The 19,053-nt window shown below is 41.9% G+C and overlaps 1 pseudogene; it reads right to left on the minus strand.

The window, feature by feature from the left end:
- Positions 1–348: 348 nt before the first annotated feature.
- On the minus strand, positions 349–1,082 carry Pgam1-ps2 (phosphoglycerate mutase 1, pseudogene 2; annotated as a pseudogene).
- Positions 1,083–19,053: the final 17,971 nt, after the last annotated feature.

A 19,053-nucleotide genomic window follows, 5' to 3' on the forward strand; every position in this document is an offset into this window, starting at 1 on the left:
CTATTTCTCTCTTTCTCACAGCCGATCTTGAGCCATTAGTGTTACTTTCAGAAAGTGCCCAAGCTATGGGAACTGCTTTTTCTCTGTGACCTAAGGCATGGTCATCTCTCTGGGCAACTAGTAATCCCCCAGATCTCTCACTCTATCTCAGTCTTTGTCAATCTTCACAGTATTGCTTTAGTTTATTGTACATCGCTCCTTTAGAAAGGGATTTAGTTGTTATGCCTAATCGAGTTCTGAACCAACGTGGTTGAGTGAAGCAGCTGGAACATGAATCAGACAATGAAAGATAGTAGGCATGAACAGGCAGGGCGGGTTCTCTTGGAATAGGAGTCTGCTCCCTTGCCTTCATTTCTTCACCTTACCCTGTGCAGCCACAGCTTCCATAGCTTTACTTAAGGTCCCCCCATCTTCCAGGAACTACATGGGATTGATGGGCTTCAAGTCCTGTCCTAGTCATAGTTGATGGGAATGCCCATTGGCAGGTTCAGCTCCATAATGTCTTCTTCTAAGAGACCCTTCAGATGATTGATGATGCTCCAAGGGCTGTTGCAATAGCAGTAATCAAGACCTTTTCCCCACCTTCATCTGGGGGACAATTTCTTCATTCTAGAAGTCTCTGGCAATGGTGTCCTTCAGGCTCTCACAGGAGGGTAGCTGGTTCTCAGTAATGTCTGTGTATCTGAAATCTTTGTTGATGTTGCTGTAGAAGGGATGACCAGGCTCCATTGGAGGCGACAGGACATTGTAAGATGGTCTCCATGCTTAGCATGTGCCTCACCATGCTTAGCATGCTTCTGCCTTATTGAAACCAGTTAGACCACCATAATGTCACTCATTGAGGTGCCATGTCCTGACCAGTGACTGTCACTTCTGATCAAGGGCATCCAGGACTGTCTAGAGGGTCCAGATTCTCTCTTCTGTGTAAAGCAGATGTCAAATTCACAGCCAGCATCTTGCAATGTTGACCACCATACTTCACTCCTCAGGCTCAGATCAGCATTGTATCAGCCACTGAAGTTGTTCTCTAGGTTCCAAGTGCTCCTGTCATGCCAGATCAGCATCAGCTTGTAGGCATCCATGGTAATAGCAGACCACAGTATTTCTCAAAACATCTCCAGAAGATACTCGCCAATGTAGAGTCACATCCTTTCACCCATTTTGTGTGTGGAAATTACTTAACTGTGTCCACTGCTTTGGTAGATTGATTAATATATTGATTAATATTTTTATTGTCTTCTATCTCAGGAGCTAAAATGTCAATACATACAGAATAAGGCAGTACTCTTCCTCAGACTGAGCTAACAATAAAATTTGTCTTGAATACTGGCCAGTCTCCTTCTTGGAGCTGTCCACGGTGACCTCACTTATACAATTTTCTCACCATACTTGATTGCTTAAAACTGAGCTCTTGCAACATTTAGAAACATTTGAGAATTGAACATCCTTCAAAGCAGAGCAGTTTTCAGGGCTTTAGGCTGTATTAATACCAAATCATTGTTGGGCTTAAAAACAGTTGGACTGCTGGGTTTAAAATAAAAATTGTCTAACATTTATCTTACTTCCCCAATGTATTAAATTACATTTGATGAAAAGAGAAATGGTGGTAAATTATTATATAATATATTATAAATTATAATACTTTATAATATAATTTGTTCTGTTTTAAGAAATGGCGACGTTTTTGTTATGGGGTCTCTAGGTCATTAGCTTACAAACAGGTGTGTATCACACTGAGCGCTTGTCAAAAGAAATTCAACTGTACTGAATTATTATAGACCTGTGCCTGGACTCAAGGGTGAATATGTGCTTGCTTGCTTTCTTCACCTCTTGCTGGTAAGTGCCTCTGCTCTGTTGCTGGTGTTGCTGATGCTGCCACTGTGCCATTGCTGCTGCTGCTGGCACTTCTTTCTTACTTTACCATTGTGTAGACAATATAGAGCATGGAGAACTTATTGAGCCACATAGGGTGCTGTGCTGAGCTAAACCCACAGAATGAAAAACTCCAAAAACACAAGACAACACATAAGTAAGCAACAGAGGCGTGATTGACAAGTCATAAAAGCCCTGACAGAAACTGATCACACTATTGCAGACTTTAGTCAGATACTTTACAACGAGAATGTAAACTACTTCACATGTATATAGCAATTGATAATTTGCATACTAAAGGGCTATGTGATTTTATTCAAGACCTATTAGTGATATGGATGAAAATTATTGTCTGTAGAGTAGTTAAATGGGCTTGTTCTCTTTCATCTATACTTCTATCATTTCATCTATACATTATCAGGAGAGGGGCTAATGAAATGCTCATGGTTAAGAGTACTTGCTGCTCTTGCAAAGGACCTGGCTTTTGTTCCGAACACCCACACAGAGATCACAAGCACCCTCATCCCCAGTTCCAGAGGATCCAATTCCTTCTGTGACCTCTATGAACACCAGATACACGTTGTAGTGCACAGTCACACATGAAAGAAAAGTATTCATAGACATAAAACAAAATAACCCTAAAAAGAATATTTTAGAAATAGAAGTTCTTTTAGAATCCAACATTCAGCTGTCTCATTAGTTTTATGCAGTAGACCTTATCATCTTTCTTTTGATAAGGAATATAGAGTTTGAGCAACTTGTCGGGCTCCGTTGTTAAAAAAGAATATAGGAAAAAAACTTCAAATTGCTATGATTGTTTTAATATCTCAGCCTATTTACTTACAGTTCTCACTAGGAAGTGATTATCAGGGAGCTTTATGGTGAGTTGGGTAATCTCTACAAGCGTGATCTATAATCAACTATGAAATCCTCCTCAGGGTGATTCTTCCTGAAAAGATTGATTGAAGTAGGAAGACCCAGCATGAGCAGCATCTTCCAGCAATTATTCAGAAAGAAGGAGGTCCAAGAGAAGAGGTCACTTTCTGCTTTCTTCACCTCATTGCTGATGCACTGCCTCTGCAGCAGCCTCTACTACTCCCGATGAAACTCCTTTGCAGATATCCAAACCCAGATTCTTTGGTCTTCAGCAAGGATTTGAAGACCAATAACCCTTGAAAACATCAGTACCAGATACGGGCAGCTGAGGCATCAGCCTGGTAGCTACTGGGTTCTTATCCTCTTCAGTGTGCAGACAGCCATAGTTGAACTACACAGTGGATGATGTAAACCACTGTAATAAATCCTCTTTTCCTATATATTTATTCTGTTGGCAAAACTCCTCACAATCCCCAAAGATATTTTTAAACCATGTTTTATACATTATTCCATGGTCCTGTTCACAATCTTCTTGGATCAGTGTGCGGATTTCTCAGTATTACCGTTTTCTATTTGAATTACCGATCGGTAAGAGAAGTACCTCAGATGCAGGAGATCATGCTTCCAGCGTGGTGCACGAATGGCGTGAGGCAGACATGTGATGCAGGAACCTATCAAACTGTCCTCCCGGTCTAGGGACCTTTGTTCTTGAAAGCTAATGGAGGCTGACCATCCATCTCTTGCACTCCTGGGAAAGCTCATTTGTGATGTGCTGATGGTCAAATGAATAATAAATAACGAGGACTCCAAAAGTGGGAGCTATTCCTAGAGCCTGGCAGAAACACAGGTTGGGAGCTGGTGTAGTCTGGGGCTTAACTAACTTAAATCTCCAACAGAAAACCATAGAAGAAAATAAAAAAAAAAAAACGTTCGTCTAGTAATTGTGGCTGAGAATTGTCTGTCTCCTGGGAGAATTTGGTGACAGTGGCTCTGCTGAATTTCAAAGGCCATTACATCAATTACATTAAAAGAGCAAAGAAAGCTGGTGATTGTTGGCGGCTGCATTCTGCATGTCAGAAAATGTGAGTGGTGTGAGAAGTGTCATTGGGTCACCAAGCAGAGCCAATCAAGGGGGATAATTAGTGGGACTTGGTGATACTGTATGGAACTCCTGGGAAAAACAACTCAATGGGAGGAATTATTTATTCTGGCTTCCTGGTTTGAGAGGTGTCCCTCTATCATGATGGTTGGGAGAATGTGGTGGAGCAGAGCAGTTCACATCATTGTGTGGGAAAGGGACTAGTCCCCAGTGACCTCCTTCTATTGACTATGCCCCAGCTCCTAAAGTTTCCATCACCTTCAAAAGCAGGGCCATTAACTGGGCTCCAGCAAATGAGCCTTTAGGAGAGACTGTGTACTGAAATTATAACAGTGGTATTGGGTTCACTTCTTTGCTGGTCTTCCCCAATCCTTCTCAGTCTTAGTCACTGCAAATGAGAAGGCTAGAGGCAGTGCTCCTTAGACAGCAGCTCTGGCCCCAGCGTATCGTAAGAGAAAGAGGATGTGGGAAGAATGTGTCAGCTGATTTGAAAGTTTTCCAATCCCATCTCTTCCTGATTCAAATACTGTAGCAGTGTGCTCGTTCAGTGGTCACTCAACAGCTCTGGTCTTTGGTTCTTCAAAGATGTACAAGGTCACAATAGTGAAAAAAAAGCAAAACAAAACAACAACAACCTAGCTGACCTAGCTGTAACTTGCCAGTAACAAAATGGGCATTGCCTATTAGGATACAAACCACAAGATACACTCTTCCATGGGTGCTTATAGAGATGGTGAGCTCAATGGAGTCATCTTTGGGTATCGAGCCAGTGTGGACTTGTATTTAGGAAAATTCTCAAAATAGAGTTCTAACTATCACAGGTTGGACTTTGTCACGTGGAGTTCCCTGCATTGTAAGGGATGGGGACCTCTGTCTGACCTTCATCCTTCAGGTGAGCTCTTTAGCCCTGCCAATCACTTAAACTCTGATGTCTGTGCAGTCAGCTCTTGTGACAGATTGGCTTGACATCTTTATCATCTCCACCCTGACTCTTATTGGGAAATGTATGACAGAAAACTTATTGCAGACAGGCACTAAATGTAAAATGCCTAGTAGAGTACACTGGCAACCAGCTCTAGTGACAAGCTGGGCAGGAGGTGAAAGTTAAGTTGATTGGCAGTTCATCTGTTTCTGAGATCCATGTTGGAGTTTGAATCCTTGGTCTAGGACTCCCACCCCTAGAAGACTCTCTCATGGTTAAGGTTTCTCCTAGAGGGGTGAGATCCAAGACTTGCTGCCCTAGGCTCATTTGGAATTCATGAACTAGGCTGTCCTGCCTCCTAGACACATCTGCCTCTGGCTTCCTGCTTAATGCTACCCAGGCACAGGAAAGATAGGCTTGAGAATCCAGCCACACTATTCCCAGTGTCTGACAACACCAAACAGTCAACATCCAACATTCTGTACACAGCACCCAACACTCAGTACCCAGCATCCAGCACTCAGCTTATACTTAGTTTTTCAGTCATTCATGCACTCTGTTTCTGAGCTCTGTCTCCCCATGTACTCTATCTGTCCCTTACTCTTAACTCTCTGTTTTCTAAGATGTATCAGTTAGGCCATCAAAGTAGGTACCTGAGGTTAAGACTAGATACCTGTACTCTCAGACCAAGAGTTCTGGGACCCTGAAACTCAGGCTGAGGGAATCCAGACTAAGCACAGATTCTCTGCACACATTCTGTCTGCTGCAATATACACATACAGTACTTATAACATTTATTTGCTTGCTTATGTACTTAATCTACTAAGCAAAGGGTCAAAAGCAGGTCAAATTTAGAAATTGCAGAGGAGCAGAAAAAGTATGGCAGTGGCTCCTGGTCTCCAAAAATACTTTAGTTCTGCATATCAATATCCTGGCATTCACAGGACCTGGATCAGCTATTTTAACATTTTAAGTCCCTTAACATCTCACTTTCAAAAATACACACGAATAATGCAACTCATTTGTCTGATTGATTTTTTATGAGGACCTACTGTGTGCTAGAAATAATCTGGAACTTTAATGAAACTCATTTGTTTGATTTATTTATTTTCATGTTTTTGAGCACCTACTATGTGCTAGACATGATCTGGAACACTTTAATCTATACACACACACACACACACACACACACACACACACACACACACACACTGATGAGGCCTGAGAGAAGCTTCTACTTTTAGTAGTTTTGTCTCTGTAGCACACCGGGTCCTCTGAGGCCATGCCCTCATCCTCTTTTCTTCAATCTCTGCTGTAGTGAATGTGACTAGCAGGCATGGCCCCCTAACCTTGTCCAACTGACAATAATCTGTGAAGAGGAAAATATATTGTACTTACAAATCTAAAATCACAGTCATAGTCTATGCTACTACCATCTTGAGCAACTGGGGAACTGACCTTTTAATTATGTTGAGTTTAATTGATTTCAAAGTCACATGATCACCTGGGTCTCCCTTGTTGGACAGGGCAGCTGAACAATGTTCAGAGTGCCTCCTATCCAGTGTCTTTGTCTTCATGCCTGGGTAATTTCCAATTAGACATGTATTGCCAATGGGGTCTGGAGTCTGGGACCACCAAGATCAATATTTGAGCTGTGGGGCTCTCTCTCTCTCTGCTTCATAGGTAATGTCACCTGCTATGTGTTCACATGGGAGGGGCATCTACCTTCCATCACATATGAAGGCAATAGTTGATTTCACTAGTGGATAGCTTCCTGATCCAGAATCCTACCACAAGCCCCACCCCTAACCACTGCAAGGGATTTGGGTTTTAATGTGAGCTTCCAAAGGATACTAGCAGACCACAGCATCAGGTCTCTCAGCCTTCTGAGCTAGCATCACAGCCAGAAACTGTCCCTTCAACCAGAACCACTGCTTTAACTCTAACTCACTTGGTTTTTCTCACATTCCCAGCACTCCATGGAGCCAGGGTAATTTGGAAATGCTTTGTCTAAGGATGAGGAAGGCAGACTCAGGTAGGACTCAAGAGAAGATGAGCTAAGAACGGCTATAGAAAAATTCAAGCCTTGTTATGAATGAATGAAGGCACATGGGATTTAGAGTGGCTAGAAAATGACAGTCTCCCCAGTGAAGTTTTGTCTGAGTAATAACAAGGGGCTGGCTGGACTCTGCAAAAATGTGTAAGGAGGATGCTGGTGACAGCTCCAAGGGGAGTGGGGCAGGTGAATCATTGTGGAGAGGTTAGAGCATGCATCTGAGATGACTTCAGGGCTCCCTGTGAAATAGCTAATTCTGTCAAACTCATCTCTTTCATGCTTCTGCTCCAAACTAGTCATGGTTAGATCCAAGTTATCCGTGCTTGCATTAAATGACAGGTGGAGTAACTGCTCCAAAACCTGCACTTCCTGTCTGCTGTGGTGTGTGCACACCTGGAGAGATCATCTCATAGCAAGTAGCAGTGGATCCCAGGAGGGAAAGAAAGAGGGTGGCCATATGGCGTCAAGTTTAAATATGCTATATTCGGTGCTAGAAAAGTAGAGCAAAGGAGAAAGGGAAGTGCTCAAAGGATCCCAATGTTCCAAGGACACTGCAGCTCTGTGCCCTAGTTGGATCACAGTCCTCTGCCTGCTGACAGCTACTGAACAGTGACCTGGGAAGGCATGGGGACTGGCTTCACAGAGAGAATATTCTTCCCTCCTGAGCAAGGGAGAGGATGACAACCCAAAAGTGAGGCAAACTTTGTTATAAGGGAGCGCTCAAAATTCCCAGAAGACGGATTGGTGATACCAGATGTGACCTCCAGGCAACACATCTTTCCACATCAAATCAAAGGTGAATGCACACAGACCAACTCCTTTTTATGTTTTTAATTTTTCAAGCTTTGGATTTTTTTGGGGGGGTGGAGTGGGTCCTGAAGCTCTTGGGTATTAGAATGGCTGCCAAGGAAGCTGCCCACACTGTTCTTTCCTCGGTCAGGGGAAACACCTGATCACCAGGATTAATGATGTTCACCTAATGTGTCCCAGCTGTCAGGGGAGCACTAGCAAAAAGGGAGTGAGAAGCAGACCTCAGTGCAGGGTAGGACTGGAGGAGGGAGGCCTTCCTTTCTTCAGATGGATCTGAGTGGGTGTGGTTCTGACCACATTAAATCATAGATGCTCTATCATTGGGATTCCTTCCAGCCGGTAGAACTCAGTGCTCAGCCATCTAGCCAGCAAGGCAGATGGAGACTGCTGGCCCTGGGCCACCTGCCACTATTGGACAGAGGCCCAATTCAGTAGCTACAACTTGCCTCAGGCTCTAGTCCAGTCCCTTGGAAGCTCAGTAAAGACTGTGGAAGTGATGAATGGCTGAGAGTAAAGAGTATAGAGGAAAACCTTATTGACATGGCTATCTGGGATTCCATAAAGAATTCCACAAACAGACTCATCAAAAGCCATTGGGAAAGAATAACATCTGGAGAGACATGGGCTTCCCCAACATATAGTAACCAACACCAACAAGTGTTCTCTTCAAGTGTTTTTCCTTTGACATTTTCATCAGTGTAGATATTGAATGATAGCTACTCTCTCTCTCAACCTTCTCCCCTCCCCCTGGTACTTCTGTCGACCTCCCTTCTTAACTTTCCTCTCCCTCTCTCAGCCTCTCTCTCTCTCTCTCTCTCTCTCTCTCTCTCTCTCTCTCTCTCTCTCTCTCTCTCTCGTGCATATTCATGCCCATTCGTTTTATTTTGTGAATGCTGCATTTAAGTAGGGCCACCCATGTAACCATTGAATTATATCTATGTATTTGAGCCTGATGGGCTCTGATATGAATAATGAACTGAAAATAATGCTCCATTCTCTTTCAAAATAAATATCCAATAGTTCATCAGTAAGAGACAGGACCTCAAGGGTCCGCCCCCATGCCCCATCATATGACTGACTAAAAGAGAGAGTGCCTCTTATTTACTTACATACACACACACACACACACACACACACACATACACACACACACACAATTCAAAAGAAAAGAAGAAAGGACAAAGAGGAATCCACCCTATACATTTAATAAAATGTGTAAGATGATTCATGAAAGCCTAGAACTGGAGCAGAAGAGGATAGTATAGGCAGTGGGTGGAGCTTTGTAGTAGGGTAAGTAGAGGTAGAAAGGTAGAAGATCAATATTGGCTGCACAGAGTGTCTGCTCTTAACTCGTGGACTTTGCACACAGTATTTTCTTTAGTTCCGCACAACGGACTTTATATTAGGGAAGTTTGCTTTACATTTTCTCAAGCTCATACCAAGAAGGAAATTTTGATTCTAATGTGGGAAAGGTAGAAAGTGATAGGGATGACATTTGAGCTTGTCTGAAAATGACCCCTAAAGAATGCCAGGATCCATCACATATCTGCAATAAACTTCTCCAAGGCCCAGAGCCTGCTTTGCATGCCACCCATCTCTTTACACAGAATCCTTCAAATGCCTTTGTTCTCTTCATTGTGGTTTGGAACCTTTAGATCCTGTAGTTCAAGTACACTATTTAGTATTTGCTGATGAATGCACTTCTTGGTCATTATTATTTTAATGTCTGCTCATAACAGTGAATAAATGCATGAATGAGTGAGTGAGTGAGTGGTGAGTATGTTACATATTACATTGACCACCTAGAGCAAACCTTTGCCTTAATAGTAGTCCTATGCATAGAGAGAGCTGTTGTGACTTTCAAGCTAGTTAGCCTTTGTCTCCTGATTCTGCGTTGAAAAAAGTAAAAGTCAGGATTGATGGTGCATGGACATCTCCTTGGAATATTTAATGTGCATTTCATCCATAAAGCACACAGTTGCCTAAGATTCTTATTCATCTTTATTCCTCACTGAGCACCAGGCTGTATGGGCTCAGTTATTTCTAAGAAATTCCCAAAGTATTAAATATTCAGTTGGACAACCTGTTATATTATTTACATAATAGAATTGTGGCAGGCATAAATGTTAATAATAATGAAGCAATATTATTAGTGATCACTTATATTTGCTAAATGATAAATGATTCAGGAACCTCTTAATTCTTGAATGTAATTTTATATTAGATGGAAACTATCAAAGCATATTTTATTCATAGCAGATTCCCAACATTGATTCTCAACTTACTGTGACTTTACAAGAGGAGCTCTGTAAACACTTGAACACTGCAAATTCCTAAGCATCCCACACTATCTCCAGCAATGTCCCAATGGCATTGCATTCATGAAACTGTTGCCTTGAAGGACATGGAAAGCAATACTTAGGGATTCTCAGTGTTTTAGTTTGCTTTTCCACTGCTGTGATAAACACCACGAATAAAAGCAACTTGTGGAGGAAAGTCTTTCTTTCAGCTAACACTTTGCAATCCATTATCAAGAGTAATCAAGGTAAGAACTCAAGACAGGAAGTGAAGCAGAGACCAAAGAGGAACTGTGCTTACCAGCTTCTTCCCCATAGTTTGCTGAACCAGGTCCTATATATGCTCTAGAATGACATCACCCACAATGAGCTTGGCCCTACCATGTCAACTCTCATATCAATGATTAATTAAGGAAATGCCCCCATAGCCTTGCCTCCATTATGCCTCTTACCTGATGGAGGAACTTTCACATCTCTAGTTCTCTCCTACACGAAGACTCTAGTTTGTGTCAAATTTACAAACTATCTAGTATATTCAGAAGTAGCAAAAAGAAGTACCCACTCCCCATTGACAGGAGGCCCACAACTCCCATCCAGTGATTTCTGAATTCTGAAAGTTTGCTGGCTGCAGACCATTTTTTATGGTTCTATCCTCTAGTTCTGAATTATGGTTTACATGTTTGGAAAACACCTAGCAGTTTCTCAGCTCTTACCATCAACCCTGTGACTTTCTTTCCTTCATTTCTTGCGAGAATTAAGAAAAACAGACCTAATTTTATCCCTTGGTCTAAAGCTAAGTCAGCAACCTCAAAGTAACACAAGGGTGCTCAAAAGCCTAGATAAGCAGCAAAGTAGACAACTCAAGTCCACCCAGGGTCAGAACATCTACCCCATTACATCACAGGCCAGTCAGAGTCAACATAAAGCCTTTGTCATTCTTTACCCTTCACTAGTTTCCAGTGTAATGCAACCCCAAGCAAAAACATTTATGAAATCCTTGTCTTTCGGCAGTTAGGATCAATGCCTGGAGAAATTTTATACAATTAAGAGGCAATCTCTTAGACCATTAGTATCTTAGTGATTACAAAACAGACCAGCCTCATGTTGCTGGTGGTTTTAGGTAAAGACCATGTTAATAGGTTAAGGGTGTATTGCTTTAAACTCACCCTTATGTTAAGATTCCTCCTGGCTACAGAACAATGCCACCTATGCCAGAGTGTCCTTTCTAAGAATACCCAGTCCTCAGGTAAGATGCCAGATAGTCCTCTAGATCAGAATTCTGCTCCAAAAGTTATCAGTATCCCTGTTCAGCTGGTAGGTTTCCTGGCTTCACTGCATTTTTGGGAAGCTTTGTGCTTCCTCAGCACATGATGCTCCAACAGGGAACTTTGGGAAAGTATGTATAAAGCTCAGGTGCCCCCTAGTGATTGGACAGGAAGGTCTTTATCTTGTAGTTCTGGGTTCATTAAAAGGGTAATTCTGTTTGTTAAGTTTCTTTGTTTTTTTTTCCTCAATGAAGAAACATTATCTTGTCTTGCAGGAATTTTTGGTGTGTTGGTTAAGCCTAGTTAGGAACCTCTGACCACAGAGTATGGTCACAAGACACTTGCCACATTTTTCTGGCTTTATGCCAACCAATTTGGCTCTGAGTTTTTTAGGGCTCAGGAAGACATGAGTACTCTTTATGACCAAAATCAATTCTTATGGCTAAGCTTTAAAATGTAGCCTTCCTGGAAACTACAGCAGAAATGAACAAACCTTTAGAGAAATATCTCAGATTTTAGATTTAAGATCTACCCAGTTGACCATGTTCACTGTCAATGTTCAGAATATTTTAATGTTTATTTCTACTCTACTGAGGAGTCCTAAATGGCCATAGAAAGGACAGTGTGTCAAGGTTTCCAGCCCCTGGAGCAGAGTCAGCAGAACATGGGTCTCAGGAGTGTTGATGGTTGCTGTGAGCATGGGTCTTGTTTGTATAATAATAAAATATATAATTTCCTTTCTGGTCCTCCTTCAGGGAATGTTCTCCCTGCCAAGGTTCATGACTGCATGATAATTAGAAATAGCACAAATCTAGGAGGTGAGAATGTGTTCCTCAGCAAAATGGCAAACACTGTGACCTTCAGGACAGCCCTTAAGGTGGTGGGAAACAATTCTGAAAACATGAGTTTAAGAATGTATAATCTCTCAACTATGCATAATATAAGGATGCAGTGTGAATTGTGTGAGGGGTTTCACAGATATAATAGAACAAAGGCAACTGCTCTAATGAGTCAGCTTGTCAGAAAGATATAAAAGCAGGTAGACTTCTGATTTCAAGTTCAGCTTGGGACAGAGCAAATTTAGGTTCAGGCCTAATGGTGATCTCAGAACTTGATCCCACCCAGCTAGCTTATTGTCTGTGCTTACAAATGAAATGTATTCAGATGTCTGAATTCATTTGCTCTGTTAAAAACATGTACTTGTTGTCCCTGTCTTTTCCTAAGACTCAGAGGGCTAAGGTCATAAGATGCTGATTCACGGGATAATCAAAAGTGAACCTGGGGTAATGATTGAATGACATGTAAATAAAAGACTGGAGTTTGGCTTGTAAGAGCTGAGCTATCTACATAGCTATCTGGGAACCAGCTTAAGCAGAACACAGAGCTGTCAGCTTGTACCCACAATTGACTTTGAGTCATTTCTTCCACCACTTCCAAACATCCCTTTCTCAGGACCCCCTCTCCAAACTGAGGAAGGTCCTTGGCACTTTTCATCCTTTCTCTAGATTAGTAATCCTCAAACTTGTATGGATTCTTTCATCCCCTTAATAATTCTGATGGTTCAACTTTGATAACCACAATGAATCTATACTCAAAATGTAAAGTTAAAAAGTAGAGCTGACAAAAGAAGACAATATTAGTGACTTGAATGTTTCTTTGTTGAGAAAACTGTGTGTGTGTGTGTGTGTGTGTGTGTGTGTGTGTGTGTGTGTGTACACATGCACTGTTGTGTGTCTGTGGAGTAGGTTTACATGTTAGTGTGCCTGTGTGAGCATGTGAGTGTGAGGGCTTGCTCATCTCTGTGATACTGAGATAGAGACACAAGGTCAATGCCAGCTGACTTTCCTGGTCATTCTTCCCCTTTACTTTTTGAGACAGGATCTCTTACTGAAACATAGACTCATTCATTCATCAAGGGCTTCAAGAACCTTCCTATTTCCACATTTACAGCTTTTAGGTACAGATGTGAACTGCCATCCCTGATTACTTGTATATGGAGTCTAGGAATCTGAACTCAACTCCTTCTACCTATGTAGTAGGCACCTTATGGATGAGCTATATCCCTAGCCTCTTCATGGTATATTTTGGGAAGATGAGACTGAAAAATAACTGATTAATCTGTGGGTGTGAGCTCTGATTTAACTGTCATGTTAATCTTACACTTACCACACATAAAGGTTAGTATTGGGGTTTTTGTATATCTGGAAGATTACATGAGAAGGAAAAACAGAGCATGCAATACATATCAAAAAGTCTCACTGGGCCAGGGACTGATGAGTGGTGAATGTAAAGAGTAAGAGGAACAGTTGACAAGTATGCCTGGCTTATGCTATTGAAGGTATATGCATTTGTAAGATGCACCTTTGGAAGTCTACTTTCAATGTGTCACTTGATGAGCTTTGAGTTCCCTAAGCATTTGGCTTGCACATTTCTTTTCATTTAACAGCAACAACCACAACAAAGTAATGTTAATTTGAACATTTTTTGGCCCTAATTAGAAAACCACTGTGTGTATTGATGAAAATGTGCTGCCCTTTCTTCCTAAGGCCTAGTAGTGAAAATAATGTATGCAAATGAATTAGAAACCAACCAAGAATATACAGTACACAGGGTCACATGGGTAGTAGTCGGCTTACAATGAGGCTTCTTCCTGAGAACTCATGGACAGTTAAAGATGGAAATGTATTTAATAAACTTTCTTACTAAGCTTGTAGCCTAGCAACTGGGTATTCTAGAGCAAAACTTTGGTCTTTTCCTCTCCTGATCTCAGATCTGACCCAAAGTCATGGCTCTCTGAAGTTATCAGCCTGCAAAGCCATAGCAGCACATATGGCTACCCAGGAAAGATCAGAGTTCAAAATCTGAAGCAAGATGCCTCCTAAATATGCATCCCTTTCACAACTTTAATGTCAAAAATGCCTAAGATGAGCCATCTCGAGTTGGAGACCATCTGTACATTTTCAACCATCTTAAAAAGAAGAGCTGAGGTAAAAATTAAAACTATAAAGATTTAAGATGCATAGACGCGGCTAAAAGAAAAAGATGATAGCCGAATTAATAAAATTAGTGCATTACAATGGAAGGGTCTATGCAATTAAAAGTATGATTGTTCTAATGAGAATGACTCCCAAAGACTAAGCCACTACCTAAAGACTATACATAGACTGACCCTGGGCTCCAAACTCATAGGTAGCAATGAATATCCTAGTAAGAGCACCAGTGGAAGGGGAAGCCCTTGGACCTGCCAAGACTGAACCCCCAGTGAACGTGATTGTTGGGAGGAGGGCGGCAATGGGGGGAGGATGGGGAGGGGAACACCAATATAGAAGGGGAGGGGTAGGGGTTAGGGGGATGTTGGCCCGGAAACCAGAAAGGGAATAACACTCGAAATGTAAATAAGAAATACTCAAGTTAATTTAAAAAAAAATTAAAAAAAATAGAGAATGGCTCCCAAAGTCAGTGGCGTTTGTAACTTGATCCCCAGTTGGTTGTGCTTTGCAGGGTTGTACAGGTGGTGCAGCTTTGCTTAAGACAGTGCATCGCCAGAGAGAGCTTTACGAAGTTAAAGCTCATGTTATTTGTAGTTCCCTCTCCCGCTCCCCTTCCCCCTCCCTCTCCTCCCCCCTCTCCTTTCCCTCTCTTTCTTCCTCCCCCTCCCCTCCCTCTTCTCCTCCCCCCCTCTCTCTCCCTCCCTTCCTTAGGCTTGTGGTTAAGATGTGAGCTCACAGCTTCCGGCTCCTGCTATCATGCCTGCCTGCCAATGTGCATCCCTGCCATGAGGGATTCATCTGTCTGGAACTATAAGCACAAACCAGCTCTTTTTCTATAAGTTGTTATGTGTCATGATATATTCCCATCACAGCAATAAGCAAATAATAGGATGCAAGAGGAAATGACATTGAAAACACCAGCCAGATAAGTCTACACTTAATATACTCCCTTCCCCTTAAATATGCTAATGAACAGCCTAGACCCAACCACTGTGTATCTATGCTCAGAATGCATTAAATATAAGTTAAAAGCTCAGTAGAGCATGGTATGGATGACTTGATTATGTTTTTTTTAACATATCACATGTACAAGTTAATGTAAGCCATGTAAACCAAAAACATAATTAAAAATGTTTTAAACAAAATCTTAGCTAAAAATGGAGAAGGAGGAAGAGGGGGAGGAAGAAGAAGAAGAGAAGGAGAGGAAGCCTTGCAGCTGTCCTCAGAATGATGGTTGTCTCTGTGACAACTCTGATGAGACTTTGCTGACCTCAGCTACATCTACAGACTGGAGGGTTTGAAGCCCATTGGCTGCACTTGTGTTCATCAAGAGGTGAGCAGAGAATTACACTGTCACTAACCTACATTTGAATACTGTGGACTTGCTGGGTTTTGTTGTTTGTTTTTGTTTGTTCCAGTAATGAGAACTCACTGAACAGCTCCTAGTTGGTTGCTCATGAGAAGAAAGCAGGTGATTTTTTTTCCAGCTTTAAGTGCTGTTTCCCAGGGAATCAACTACTGAGCTGTTTATGTTTCATCCATCTCTCAGAGAGCAAACAAACCAACTGGAAAGAGAAAGTACCAACTGGAAAGAGGTCATAGATTCTGAGGTCAGGCTGCACTTTGCTCCAGCATAAGAGGACTACAGGGAGAAAAGAGACACTACATCTTGCTGGGGGTCACAGATGGTCAGCTCCAGAACAACTTTCTTGAGTCCATCTTTTTATATAATATCTTTATACAGTCTTCGACAATTATACAATGCACACAATATGTTACAATATTTACCTCTGCACTCCATAACTTGGCCCCAAATTTTTCCACCCCAGCCTAATACCCACTTCCAAATTTATGTACCTGTTTTTGTTTGTTTGGAAGAAAGTTCTACTGCATGGGTAGATAGAGTTTTCTACTGCATCTTGAGGGAATCAAACTTCAGAGAGGTTAACTCACTTGCCACTTGTCACACAGTCAAATGCTATACCTGGCACCCATTTCACTAAATTTATAAGTGAAAGAATCAAAGGGAGGTTGGAGAGGCTGTATACTCCCTATTCCTGCCTGTCCCTGATACTAGTAGGTAGCAAGTCTTTTTACAGTAGTTGTGTGAAGCATCTCTCAGCGGCTCTCACCTCTGATGCATGGCTTTCCTACTGTGTCATTTCCTATCTACTTAGACTCTGCAAATTCCCCAGCGGTAGCCATGCCACATCTGGCTCCACCGACACTGAGCGAGCCAACAGGCTGTCTGTCAGCATCAACCTTCCTTTCTTGCCTGTTTCCATTCTTGAGGCACCAACTCTGCGGTAGATTAGCCCTGAGTCTCTCCTCCAGCTCTCATGTTAATTGAAAATTAATAATTGCCACAGTGCAGAAGGGATCAGCAGTGGGATAAATTATAGGTTGCGACCTGCCTGGCTCTGGGATGACGTGATCGAAATCCTTGTGCTTTTCTTAGTTTCTACTGCACGGTTACCATGCCTTGGTGAAGCTTTCAGACTGAGTAACTAGGGTATCTTAGTGCTGTTCTTTACGTATGGGGGATCTTCCATGGGAACACTCTTTCCCAGGACGTGGAGACCAAGTCATGTGGAGGGAATTACTTCACAGAGTAGAAAGGATCTATGTGTACTGGCCTTGAACATACATAAATGGTACCCTTGGCTGCCTCCCAGAGCTGTCTCCAAGGTAGCAAGGAGAGAAAGGCACCAACAAATTTCTATAAGACTGGGCGGTGGTAAGGATTTCTGAGTGGAAGCTGAGTGACTGTTCCACACATTCCATGGAGACATTGCTGTTAATATGATGCTATTTGGTTCTTAGGCTCACTGTGTATCCTTATATCTGTTAGAACAAAGACCAAATGACAGACTGCACAGTGTTCTTCACATTCTCACTTTTTATCACCTTGATTTCTCCTCCTGGCATTTCAGTACAGAGTTTATGGGCAATGAGGAGACACTTTAGATATGAAAGGGTTTTGTTTTTTTTGGGGGGGGTTCAATTGTAGCATGAATTCTTCCATAAATAAAGTTGTGAGATAGAAATCAGCCTGTACTTGTGAACAGTTGCTGCCTACCAGGCCTGGAGTGTGGTTCATTTTGCATTGAGTCTGGTTGAACTTGTTCTCTAGGTAGCACTGAGTCATAAAGTTTGAGTGGTATGGTTTCCATAAAGTTTCCAACAGTGTCGGGCTTCTGTAAGAGGAAAGAATGGGTTTTGCAAATGCATAATCTGAACTAATACAGTACAGCCTTTTCTTAAAATATTTAAAACTTTAAATACTTGGGTCAGGGAGATGGTTTGGGGGTCAGGCACTGGCATAAGTCTGACAACCTAAGGTTTTCTCAGATGTCTGCATGGGAACAAGGAAAAGATAACCTCCTACTTGGCTTTCACTTGTGTATTTGTGCATGGTGGTACTCATGTTCACACACATACACACACACACACACACACACACACACACACACCACATGTACTTTCTCTCTTTCTCCCTCTCCCTCTGCCTTTCTCTCTCTCTCTCTCTCTCTCTCTCTCTCTCACACACACACACACACACACACACACAGAGAGAGAGAGACACACACATACACACACATGTACTTTCTCTCTCTCTTTCACACACACACACACACACACACACACACACACACACAATTTTCTGAACAAACGTCAATTTCCAGATTAATGACATGCATTGTGTTTTCTGTTCCTCTAGTTTAGGTGAGAACACACACTGAGCATGTTGGCTTTAAATGGTAGAACATTTAGTTTTCTATTAGCCAGGAGCTAGTAGATCGGAGTTGATAAATGTATTTTGCAAAGACAGGGTCTAAGAAACACTGCCCAGGAGTCTGTCCATGCTTTTGGCATTCACATTTTGATAGGAAAATTTGCATCTCACAGAGTCAGCTCTGGCCAGGGCTGTTTGTTTTCTGTCGAGCCTGTGAATGTAACTGAGCAATGAACATAGAACTGAAGTCCTTCCATCAGTGCAGGTTGTGAGAAAGTCGGGCTACTTTTGAGACTAGGAAAGGGAAGAATCAAATAATTGTTCACAGAGGAGATTTGAAATATCTGATTCTCTTAAGACCTTACTGGATTTGATTATGGAGGAAAGCCGGGGGTGTGTGGCACTGACATCGAGTGCACAACGAGTTACAATCCATTTTTAGTGCACTGTCTGACTAGACTGCCCTTAACAAGATCATCTTTTGTACATGAAATTTTGCACCTCATTACCCCTAATTACATCCTTTGAAAGGCAGGCTCCAAAAATGCATTGGGAACAATGTGCTTGGAAAATACTTCTTCTTCTGTTCCTCTTAATTGCTGAATCTTTTTCTTGAATATGACTTCAGCATTTATCTCTTCTATCCAAAATACAGTGTTTTATTCGTACCTAAGCTTCAGAGTCTTTAATTCATGTAACTAGGGAGGAATGAGCCATTGCCACAAACACAGGAGAGGCACTTGCTCCCATTGCTTCAGCATTGTCTCTTTCTGGCCTCTATCACTGAATGGTCTATGGTTTTGTATAAGCAAAGTGGCCATTTCAGCCACAGAGCTGTGAAGTTGCTAAGGACATGAGCAACTCCTTGCAGACCACTTGGAGCCTAACTCCCTAAAGTTGCATGCTGAATACTACATATGCTTGATAAATATTTTTTGAATACAATGACAGTCATATGAATACATGACAGTGAGTGTTCCCATCTCACATGCCATGATGCTGTCTTACCATAAGTATTTCTGAATATCAAAAATGCTCTCCCTATCATGGACATCTCTGCTCGTTTTAGCCTTTTCTGTAATGTTTACTATGCAAAGCCCTTCAGAGTCTTGGAGACTGGTTACAGTTTC

The sequence above is a fragment of the Rattus norvegicus genome, chromosome 6 (assembly GCF_036323735.1).
Source record: "Rattus norvegicus strain BN/NHsdMcwi chromosome 6, GRCr8, whole genome shotgun sequence".
Taxonomy (NCBI): Eukaryota; Metazoa; Chordata; class Mammalia; order Rodentia; family Muridae; genus Rattus; species Rattus norvegicus.